The sequence below is a fragment of the Cyanistes caeruleus genome, chromosome 9 (assembly GCF_971803275.1).
Source record: "Cyanistes caeruleus chromosome 9, bCyaCae1.hap1.1, whole genome shotgun sequence".
Classification (NCBI taxonomy): Eukaryota; Metazoa; Chordata; class Aves; order Passeriformes; family Paridae; genus Cyanistes; species Cyanistes caeruleus.
Genome location: NC_141709.1, coordinates 19606667 through 19619557, shown reverse-complemented (window position 1 = coordinate 19619557; position 12891 = coordinate 19606667). Strand labels below are relative to the sequence as shown.

Below are 12891 nucleotides of genomic sequence, written 5' to 3'. Positions count from 1 at the left end.
CACTTTACAGACCCCGAATGCACCAACATTTCAGACCCTGAAATAGAAAAACTTATTCTTACACAAGAGTGTAAGAATTTTTTTATCAATCAAGTTTAAATGAGATTCAATAAAGGTCCAACTACAAAAGGCAGAACACTGTTTCTTGAAAATTCTGAAGCTCTGCAAGACAAAGAAGGTTCAGCAAAACAAGGGCAATTTTAGCTAGTCTCAAACACACTCTGAAGTAGGAGAGAGGGGGAGGGAGAGTGAGAAAGAGAGAGAGAGAGAGAAAGAAAGAGAAAGAGAGAACAAGCACATCAATCTCTTCCAAAGAGGTGCACCAGTGACAGGATGGGAAATAACGGACACCAAGTTGCAACAAGGAATATTGCAATTAAATATTGTTAAAGGGGGAAAAAAATCATCATTAGGACAGTAAAAAGCTAACATGTAAGGCAGAGATACTGTGCAATCCCTGCCACTGGAGATGTTCAAAACTTGACAGGACCAGTGTTGAGGAACCTGATTCAGGCTGGCCTTACTTTGACCTGAGAGCCTTAATCGCTGCTCAATTGCCTGAGGGTTCATAGCCTTCACCTGACTTCAGGATGGAGAGGAGCAGGCCTCTCCTTGGGGTCAGAAGAGATTGGAATCTCCTCTGCCATGAAGCAAGTGCAAATTTTAATCTGGAAGAACCTTGATCTTTTGTTTTCTGTATCAAAATTTATGGCGCTTCAAAGTATGTTAATGAGTAATCAAATAACTGGTAAGTTTTGTGCAGAGGAAGCCTAGATTTCCTGCTAGGAAAGCAGGCAAACCACCCCATCATAATGATATTTTCCACCTGAAAAACACTGTGAAACAAGCAAGTCACATGCTATTTCATGGAAGTATTAAACTACTTCCTGTAGTGGCTTCCTTAAAACCCAGTAAAAATTGAGACTTGGTACAGAATAGACAAACACCCTGCTGTCCCTATCTGGTTTCCAAACAAAAGCCCAGAGTGGAGAAGAAGGGAGGCAGTTTAAATTCCTAGTATGTGTGGCTCCATTGCTGAAATTTTGAAACACCACGTCATCTCAAATTCATTAAATCAATTTTCAGTTCCTAAATATTCATGACAGATTGCCACACAGGTAGCTTAGATTACCCATTGTTTGTAAGGAAGAGAAAGCTTAGCTAATATTTACTAAAAAATATTATTTACCAAAAATCTGAGGCTAGCCTTTGTGAAACACTTTGTGTTACTCAAGAAGGAAATGAACACAACTTTTTGAAGAGGTATAACACTGAGGCACACACTGTTCACAGAAAGTGACTTTTCTGTGGTCTCATGGGCTGAGATAAGAGCCAGTTCATACTTCAACTGTGATATCAGAGGACTAGGTCCCAGCAGGAATCCAGTCAACATAATAACACTGAAGAGAACATATTGTCTTATATGGGTTTTATATTTGCTTCTACAAACAGCTCCAGAGACTGTTAAACACAGAAATCAAACTAAAATGATCAGAATAGAGTGAACTTAATAGCAGATTGAAATTCATAAGAAAGTTTTGAATTTGAGATTACAGTGAATAAAACACTAGAGTGGATTGCAGTAGACACAATGCAGAAATGAAATGAAACCACTAAAGATTTATGAAGCATCTCTCTTTCTCATTGTTAATTTCTTTTGCTACCTGACCTTCATATTGCAGAGTTTCAGAAACCAGCATTTCACATTATCCATATTTAAAAGCGACCCCTACAGAATATTATCAGTTTAAATATGAGTTTATGCTTTCTTGGTTTGTCTTGGGGTTTTTTTCAGCTGTGCTTTCTGTGAAGAGCCCACCAAAGCACCAGATGAACCATGCCAGTCTTGGTTTTCAGTACCTCTCCTTTCAATGAGTCTTACATAAATTTTCCTGGCAGGAAATATAGGTAGCCTACATAATGGGAAACATTTTTCCCTTACACCTTAGAATCTTATAATTTATAACATGAAATTCAAACCAACATAAATTAGTAATTCAATCCCTATATTCCAATTTAATGAACCAGAGGTTACATTACTTTATTGTTTTGTGCCAGTGGACCAATCATTTGGTTTACAGATGGAATGTAGTTCTTTGTTAATAAATACATGCATAAAAAAATAAAGGTATCCTCAATGCAATTATGCTGATATCCCTCAGGAACCAGAATGCAATTATTTAAAATATTATTTTCTTAGATTACTCTCAAGAAAATAAGGAAAGAAATATGAAATTTGTGTCCTTTTAACTTAAACTCATTTTAAGAGCATCAACAGTGATGCACATAGTCCCCAGTGGCAACTGAGAAGCACTTAGCCAGAAAATTGTTATTGGATTACAGTTCTGGCTTCATAAAATGTGGCTAAAGATCATTTTAGACATCGATGGAATGACCCATTGTCATAACTGGTATGACAAACAAGTGACAAAGTTATTCTATTCAGCTATTTTGAGGATTTTTCAGATCACAACAGTAACTTGGGGCTGTATCAGCCTACACAGTTTTGATTCAATTATAAAAATAACTCACAATAAGAATAATTCTAGCATAAATAATTGAATCTCTCCGGAGGAAAAGAAAAATCCCCGCAAACAAGTGCACATATTTTCAAGTGTTCCTGATGTATAAAGAATTGTGAAGTGATAAGGTGATCAGAAGTCAATTCCAATAGAGAACTACCTTTCAAACTAACTGGTCTTCTTTATTAAAACAAACAAGATGAAAAGGGCACCAAAGGACACTGCATAATTTTTAACAATGCACAAGCTGAAACCACTTAGATACCACTAAGGTTCATACAATCCTTTTCATTTCATTTTACAGTCTTTTTCAAGCAGATGATTTCCTGGATGAGAATCCTGCCTTCCATATTTTAATCTGCTGATAAGCCCCTCCCAACTAATGTGACTATATAGCAGATGCACATGTGCGTACTTAAATAAATGCAAACAAGAAATAAAACTTTTCACCTTTACATCTGAGGTCACCAGTGACCACTAGCAACACAGTAAAAATCAGAACCTTAATCAAAAACCTAACATGGGATTTAATTTCCTCATGTAAGGTCTTTGTCATTTTTCTTCTCTGCCCATTACACAGTATGTCTTTGCTCATATAATTACATAATTAACATCCTCAGCACCTATTTCATCCCTTGTTAATTTTGCTAAATATAAAAACAGACATGCTCAAGGAAACAATCTTGGCAGGTGAAGAAGCATAAACAATTTAAAAGGAAAAAAATAAATCTATTCATATCCTGATAATTGGTATGTATAACTGAGCACTACTAGGTGCTTGTAATCCACATGATGGCCTTCTGACTACAAGTGCACATGCAAGAACATCTTTTGCTGGACTGCCAGAGATCACCTCAAAGTGTGAGTACTTTAGAGTGGGTACAAGGAGATCTTGATTTTGGTTTTCTGCAGAGTTGAGGCTTGTAGCACCAAAGGGCAGGAGTGGCAGTTGTTAAATCACATTGGTCTCACAATACCATTGCTTCTCAAATCTTTTTTTCTGAAAATCAAAAGGGTTGGAGAGAGTAAGATAAACTTGGCAGCTAAAAGCCCTTAAGATTTTTGCAGTTTATCCGACAGGCCAAATTCACATTTAGCTCCCACTGCTCTCTAACTATCATCATAATGCAATTGAAGATGAGTTTGAAGATTAGGGGCCAGCAGAGTGTTCCTCCTTCACACCTCTACCATGAAAGAAGAGAACAAGTACCAGAAAGTCTTTAGTAATCAAAGAATTGGTAAATTTCCCAAAGTTTAAATTGAGTCACCATTGGAAAGCAAATTGGCAGTTTTATTTCTTCCTCCACAGTGTCTGAAGAGTAATTATCTTCATCCTTGTGAAAAAAGGAAAATTTCAGATGGATTCTGTTTAGTGAGGTATTCATCCTAACACATGAATCTTCACATATAAGACCATATTTTAAAACTGTTGCTTACAACAAATATTATTTCATTCCCTAAATGATACCACCAGGTTATGGAGGGTGGTGTTATTACATGAAAGGAGGAGGATCACCAACTGTTGTCTGCATCACAAACATACTTTTGAACTTAGTGCTTTCATGGACAATACTGCCTCTCTGTGCAGATGCATAATATCATTTGATACAGCAGCTTACAAACAGAACTCAAAAGTCCTTTTCACTGAACTTATTTTTTTACATTCACTAGCCACTACAATCCTGAACTATACCAAGCTTCATCCCCAGGATACTGTGCTGACCTGCTTATCCCTAGACTTCTGTTTAATTATCTGAAAGTACACAAGAAAGCAGAGTCCAGTTTGAACCCGGATGATGTCTCAGCAATTTCTCCTCCCAGCACATACTATTTCAACAGCCAGTGATCACTGGAGTTAAAGTGCACACAAGCAGCTGAATAGGATGCAATTCTTATTCTTATGATGAATATCAGGGTCAGAGGTGAGTGCCAGATAACACATAGCAGATGTGGAGGGAGTAGAAGGAATTCTGTTTACTTTGGGTGACCACCTACGTTTCAAGGGGGGTGGGGGAAAGCTAAAACTGCAAGATAAAGACTGTTTAAAGGATGGCATTGTGCAATATTTTGCAGGACAAAGGTACATACTTGCATATTAGCAGAAACTATTGTTAAAATATAAGACACAGCGTGGCCCATTAACCACGGAATGTGAATCTTCATGAAACAAATAAGAGAAATCTTTTAAAACCATACCTCATACCATATGATCACTTCAGCTGATACTGAAAAGTTCCATTTCTCTTTGTCTTGCCTGTATTTCTTTCAATTTCAGATTTTTTTTCAGATACTATAAGCAATGCAGCCTTAGGGAAACAGAGAAAGGGGAAATGGAGAAAGTCTGATCTCAGCCTGAGGGTACTTCTAGATAGCCACTGAGAAGGCTGCAAAATGCAGATGAACAGCACATTTACAATCTTTCATTATGAAACAAGAAAGTACTGCAAGTCATTGTTAGCTGCTTGGGTAGATCATCAGTCCAGACTGTACAGAAGGGACATGAAACTGCTCCAAACAGACAGGAGGTGATGCTTATGAAGATAATACATGGAGCTGGAGATTTACAATTCTTCAAGTTGGTAAAACTACCAGCAGCCATTTCACTGCTCAGCTTTTCAAAGCCCATGGCAAAGGATGAGGAGGCTGTCTCCTCAGTACCATCAGCTGTTAACTCCCAAGCAGCAAGGAGGCACCTACCATGAGAGACAGGTGAGAAGACTGATCATTTCAGTAACACCAATGAGTTTACTGTATGATCAATGAACTTTGCTTCCCTTACTCCCTCTTCCTCTCCCAGAGAAATCATGAAAGTCATTAAGGATCTCGATGTTTTCCATATGGATATTTCTTTAAGTTATAAGGTCAAAGTGGACCAGTTAGGAGAACTTAAAATCATCACAAAAGATTGAAAAGGAGAAAGGGGGCAGAGAAAGCAGCATTTTTAAAAGAAAAAAACCAAAACAAATCCCAAAAAATCCCCTCAAACTAAAGTGTCCTAGGACAAGCTGCATTTTCCAACATTCTACAGGCCTCCATTTCCTAGACTACTGAAAGCCTTCATGAAGGCTGTCTCAGTAAAGTCTCAGCAAACAAAAATGGATAGGTTTGGTTGAAAATCTTGCCCCAAATCATTACATATAATTTTTAAAATAGACCTAGTAGTTACAGTCATATAACATGACTCAGTCAGTGTTCAAAATTGGATAAATGGGACTGTCATTGTAATTTTTAGCTAGTACTTATAGAAAAACTAATAGACTAGTCATCTTTGAGAGAACAGATCTCAGAAAACAGTTCGACACAAGGAGGAATAAACAAACCAAAGTAGTCCCACCACACAGATTTCTACCAGTTAGCCTGCTAAGTTTCTAAATTAGTTGTTACATTTATGTCTTGATAAGCTTTGGTCTGGATGTTGAGTATTGGGTATTGGCTTTTATGGGTGAAGTACAGAGGAAGGAAGATAAGTCTGGCAAATGGACTCTGAACTACTCTGAACTCTGAAGATACAGTAGCACATTTTTAAAGATATACAAGGCCTCATTTAGAAGATGGATTGGAGTATGGAGGGTAATTTAAGTGGAAAACCCAATAGTTTTAAGTCTTCTATGCAATGTACATCTCTTCTCAGGTAACTTTAAAGATAATTTTAAAAGATCCCAAGTCTTTAAAGCTGAAATGTATTTCCGTCATGAAGCAGTCATTCTTTTTCAAAATCAAAACTATCTGCAGAAACAATTCTGATATAATAAAATTTGGCTGAAACAAATGAGCAAAATTATATTTATTTCTCAGAAAGTTGAAGGGAATGTATCCCCACCCCTAAATGTTAACTTTTGCTCTATTGCCACACTTCTACTTTGGCAACCAAAGGAATGCTGTGAGCACCATATAGTATGTGTGGCAGCCTAAGGGTTAAAGTAAATATTCCTTATCTTTGACAGATGGTTAATTCATTGCCATTATTACTAAATTCAATTGCTCAATAACTTAGATATGACAAACGTGTGTAGGAATATATGCCAGCACACCTTTTTAGGAATCCCAAAATGCAATATTTCCTCCATGCTTTCACCATACATCCTCATGCTGAGTGTGACAGTTTGAAATAAATACAGGCTTTCTGAGCGCTTCAACTCCCTCCCGCCACTCTTGCTACATTAGAGTGGGATTCTAGAGAGTTACTGTGTCTCCAGACCTAGGATGGATGAATGGGCTTGGCTAAAACAACTATTTTCCTTAGTATGTGTAATGCAAGCCCAGGTTTTTGGTTTTTTTTCAGGCCTAACTTTTCCAGTTCTGTGTTGCAAGTATCACCACTTAAGCAATCATGGGGAACTAATTTGCAGACAAGGTCACAGTTTGATTGGCAGTGAGTGCTAGTAGGTCTGCTTAAAAGTTGTCTGGAATGGCTTTAAAGCAGACTATATCTAACTTAACATTCATATAAACGGTGAGCTGTGCACCCACTTCTACCACACAAATAAAGATTCACAAAGTGAGGCCACTCTAACAAACGGCCATTCTCTCTCCATTACCATCACCTGTTACAAACCCAGACCATTTCATGTGGTGACAGGCACAAACATATTTTGGCAAATGTTTCTTAAAAAATAATAATTAAAAAACTAATTCCTTTTACCTTCCTTGAGCTGACGGAGGGAACTGAATTTCTCCCCTTCTCTGTTCCCACTGACATTTCTAAATTGGCTGGCACAAGAAAGCACCACAAAACACCTCCGCAGTTCACTCAGTGAAGTTGAAAGTCTTCTACTGACTTCAAAGGCTTTTGGATCAGGCCCAAAGTCAGAATCCTAATATGTGAGTACAGACTACCAAGCCACAGCACTGGCTGGAATCTCTGCTATTTATATGCTATTGCATATAGCAGTGCAGGAAGCTTACTTCAGGTCTCCAAAAGCATGTGCTGGCTCTTTCATTGTTACTTTGCAGAACATTATGTGAAGTGTCACCAATTCCTGTGCTGATATAGGTTCATTTACAGGTTTCTTATCTGAATCACAAAATACAGGTGTCACATTCTGACTTTGCCTTTGACATCTTGTGTGCACAAGTTTTCTGTTCCCTCCTTGTCCAGAAATTTCATTTTCTTCATACCTCTCTATAAAGCCCTGAGATGTGATATTTTTAGTTAGAATATGAACCTTCTAGAGCAGAAACCTTACCTTTACTTGTTAGTAACTCACATGGCACACTATTGGCATTACATAATATGAAAGAATTTGAACAACAGTAAGTAGGAAAAGCCTCCGTGTTATTTTCCCATCACAGCCATTAATCTTATGCAGAGTACTGGCATGGTAAAAAACTCCTGGCAAACATGTGCAAACTAAACCTTACCTGTAAGTCTGCAAAGTATCTCAAGCCAGAGAGGGAACTGAATCTAACCTTCTGTATACTCAAGGCAAGTGAATCCTTTAAACCAGTTCAGGTAAAATATTCGGTGTCTCTTTCAAAGACCTGCATTAGCACCTGAATCAGCATCATCTCCTTTGTGTGTCTTTCACATCATTCTAAACCACAACTGCTTCAAACCATAGCCACAGCAGAGCTAAGAGACGCTGTCTCAGCTCCTAAAGCTAAGGAGAGTTAAAGTATAAGATACCTCATAGGTCTTTCATGACAACTCATACAAGCTACCCTTTGGCAATCAACTGCTCTGATGTATGGTGGTGTTTAACTGTCTCTCATTTTCTTGCTCTCTAATTGAATTTGTAAATTCTGCTCATAAGAAATTTGTAGAACTGAAGTAAAACTAACAGAGGAGCTCTATAATCTCAACAGTCTGGTGCCATATGGGGCACCACACAGTGCTGAAGGTAAGCAAACTGGAGGAGAAAATGTACAAATTCCTCTTGCTTTTTGCATCCAAGCAAAAAACTTCTGGTAAGCAATCAAATTATTTTAAGTTACAAAAGTGCAATGGAACATCACAACTCATCTCTTCTTCTCAAAAGATAAAGCTTTCTTTTGTCTCTAATTAAAAAGATTAATAAAGTAAGAGAACACATCAGGTTTGCATCAATCATTGCCCATGTGGTTCTTATTACTGTAATTAAAAGTTATCTCTTCAAAATTGTTGGATGAAAGTGCCATGATCTGCAATTGAAAACACATTGAAGGGAGTTATCCACCTTATTTGACTATTTTAAGACAGTCAAATTTAAGAACACTGTGAAGGTAATATTCCAAAAAGTCTTTAAAGGCAATTTGTCAGTAAAAGTGTCCTATGAACCCCCTCTATTGAAGAATGTGAATAGTGCTAAGGCCTTTGTTAAAAAAAATAAAAAAAAAATAAAATTGAAAGAATGAAGATTTTTCTGAAAGAAGTTATTTAAAACTTAGACACTGAAATTTAGGTTTTTATCTTCAGGGCTTATTAGGTCCTGTATATATTAGAAGTGTTCATTTCCCCTAGGGTTGAATCTTTTAATGTGTTTAGATTTTCATACTGAGTGGGCCAAATTTCAAATAATCCTGAACAAACCTGATTCTTTTGCTGACATGTCAACCATATTTCACATAAAATGATGCTCAGTTTTGATATCCAGCTTGCACAATATATGGGATTTGGAAAATGGGTGATCTAAATAGATTTTTTGCATATACAGTACTGTAAACTTACAAATCTATGAAACAGAAATGCACTGCAAATAGAATGTATAATTTAATTACAGTACCTTTCATACAGACATTAGTGTTTTAACATCAAGCTAATTACATCAAAGCTAGTAGCATGCTTAAAACCAATGCTTTTTAAAGCTTTCTTTGTGTAATGTAACTTAAAAGGTTTTTTTCCCCACCCTCTTCTTTATCTTCATTGAATGCAAGATTTACATTTTGGCATAGCAGACAGTGACTTCATGGAGCTCTTTTTAAGTATGTTCAGGGTGTAAAACCACTCACTACCTTTGAGAAAGGTTTACTGGATACCATTAAAAATTATTTAATGGGCAGAAAGGTATCTCCTGTAACATAAAGAAAAAGCTTTTTATTTAATAAATCACAGGAAAACACCAAACGGTGTTAAAGAAGGACTTGTCTGGGTTTTATTGTGAAAGAGGGGAAAAAAAAAATTTCTGCCATCTTTATTTACATTTGAACTCTGCCATCCATTTCCTTCTGCAGCTTGTGAAATCCAGTAGTCTCTTGCATCTTCTTTCCAGTTACCAACAGACACCTTGACCCATGCTCATTGGATTTATATGACAGTGCATTTACATGACAAGAACAGTCTGTCTCCAAAGGCTATTTAGAAAACTAAGAGAGACTGCAATTTACCAAACAATTCTCAGCTATAAAAACCAATTTTAATTTACATTTTTGCTCAGATGGAATTATCCAACTCTCAGAAAAAAAAAAAAAAAGAACAAGAAACACAAAATGAGGGACGTGCAGACTTCTTAAGCAAGAGTATGGGATGAAAGTGGCATAACATATTCACTGTGTGTCTCTAAAATTTCCTATAGAAAAATTACCCTGTATCAAAGAAAGTGTGGGGAAAAAAGAACAGTGATGCTGAATATGACAAAAAGCTTGTTTATGTTTAATACATAGGAGAAATTGTTCAAGGACAGTTAAATGTGACCCATTTAATACACCAAGGTCTCACATACCCATGGTACTCTGCTGAGTAAGTGCTGATCATGCAAATTAAGGCTGCCTGGGGATACACAGTGCTTTTCAGTTGCAGTTTGAATTTTACAAGTTCTCAAAAAACTTTTAGAGACGTGGATACATGTTACTGGGTCACTAGGGCTACTTTCACTTCTTCAGTTGTTGGCTCATTTTGAAAATTCATTTGTCTGACATTCTTGAGTTTTCTGGCACACAAATCCATTTTCTGTAATATAAAAATCTAATTATTGCTACTAGCTGTGTATTTTAAAATGTGGAGGCAAGTCAATATGAAAAGGTGTCTCAAGACAAATATTTGAGCTTCAAGAGAAAAGAGGAATAAAAATCTAGTGGTCATTGTGACTCTAATTAACTGATAAGTTCAGCAGAGTCTAGGAGTCATCAAAGTAAAATTAGAGCATGCCCTCAGTATTCAGTACATTCTAATGTGATACCTTCTGGACTGCCTTATACTTATTGGATTAGATTCTTTCCCAGATCGCAATATGCTTACAAATCCTACTGGCCATAATTTGGGTTCATTATGTCTCAGCAAATGCAAGGAAATCCAAACTACACACCACCTCTGAAACTGGCATCAAACACTCAATCAAAATTTTACAAGATAGGTAAAGATTAGCGTATGAAGCGAAAGGGCTAAGAAAAATACACAAATTAGAAACAGCAATGTCCATTTAGCAAGGGTACATTGTGCCTACTGTCTAAATACAAAAGAACACAAAGGCAGACAATCCTTTTTCATAATTTTACTATAACTGTATAAATTTTATCCTTGAGGGAAATAATGCTCTAAAAAAGTTGCCCTAACCCCCATTCCCCAAACATTTCTCTAAAAGATTAAAATGTTTTTCCTATTGCTATTTTTAGTAATTAAGCATTCCATGGTCTGGGGCCCCAAAGAAAACATCACTCTGGGTTCTGGATGTGATCCATGATATCTTGAAACAGTCTTAAAAAATGTATGCAGCCAGTGTTGTGATCTCCACTGGATCTTCAGGGACCCATTAGGATCATCAAGGGAAGCATGTGGTTGTGACATAGCAAGCAATTTAGCATTACTCACTGGAGCTGAAGCACAACACAGTGTGAAGCCGCTATTGTTCGTCTTGGTTTCTGAAGACACTCAAGTTCAAACCTACTCACAGCCTAATACACACTAAAATCAGAACCAGAGCCTGAAGCCTCTCAAGCAAAAAAGATTAACAGGGGACTGAAGCTGGGGGTTTCCCCCCACCCCGACCCCCCCCCCCAAAATGACCATGAAATATTAAATATTGCTAGAAGCCTTCTCATGACAAATCTCTTTTGAACTGTTTGTGTAACTGAAAAAATGGATTACCATATGTCATCGTTGTGTTTACAAAAATAAGAGCTGCTGTATACTAACAGAAAAGCACATGAATGCCTGCTAGCTCACTTAGTATGATCTCCCTCCCTTTGCAGAAACAAATCTACTTATAAGGTGATTGCTGCAAAACACTTTCAAATGACTGTCTGGAAAACCACCTCAGCTCTTAGTGCCAAAGCAGGGGCACAGTCAGTGAATGCAATGGAGCTCAGGCTAGACCCTGGCAGCTAACACGATCAGACATAACACTTTCTTGCAAAAATGTAATTTCATTAGTTACCAAGTGAAAAAGGAATGTGAGTGCTTGAGGACACTTAAGGTAGACTGACTGTATGTGCATACGTATATATATACCTGGTACTTTTGTGCATGTAAACACAGGCATTGTCAGAAAAAGGATATTCTACTACACAGGGCACCAAGACAGTCCTTGCTAGCGATATTCTCTTTATGTTTGTATACTTATAAAAATGGTCCAAGATACAAATAGTTCAGAGTGACAAACTGAAAATAAAAAAAGATCAAAAACACTGAGAGACAGTACACTTAAACCCCCACTTATTAGTATTAATAGTTATGGCGTGAGAATGACAGAAAGTTGACCTCGGTTAGTTAGTGTTTTTAAGCCACAGAGACAAAGTGGGTTTCCTATAGACACTATAAAAAACTGCACTATGGAAGCATTTATGGGGTACGGCTTTCAAAGTGCACAGTGAGGTTTTATGGCTATCTCAGACCTACTGGGCTAAATCCTGAGCCACTGAAATCAACACCGTTCCACTTAGTCTAGCAGCACTACACCAATTTACATCATCTGGGGATCTTGCCCAAAAAGTGTAACGGGACTCCTGTGGCCTCAGCTTTCACAGAACAATCTGATACTATATAGCATAATATGACAAACCCAAGAAATTTGAAATTAAGACTTCTGCTCTCCCCATACTTCACCCACTTGTGTTTAAGTGCATTGGTGCAGAGGCCTTGATATTACACAGTCAGTGCACCAAAACAGAGCCACAAGAAAAATACTACTAACTTCAGCATGACTCATATTTATTTCAGTGAGATCTTATTTAAGCAAAGAGTGAGTCTGGGCTAGGTTGAGTGACTACTGTGATATTAAAATGTAATAGGCTTTTCACAGTCTGGCTTCAGATGATACTGTCCTCTGTGTTATGGCCCTGGAGTGTGTGCCAAGCTTTGTTTTGTTGGGATTTCAAAAGTAAACATTTAGATCTGGATACCAACTTCCTCTTATATTATAAATTACATCCCCAAAATTTAGAACCAGAATGTTATTCTTGGCTGACCAAAGTCACATAGAGGGATATTCTACAATTATAGTAATTTTGAATGAATCTA

General features: G+C 37.2%; 1 protein-coding gene across 2 annotated transcripts in view; it reads right to left on the bottom strand.

The window, feature by feature from the left end:
• LOC111932828 (uncharacterized) overlaps nucleotides 1–12891 on the bottom strand; it is a 316058-nt gene that overhangs the window by 171112 nt on the left and 132055 nt on the right. The window lies entirely within an intron of this gene.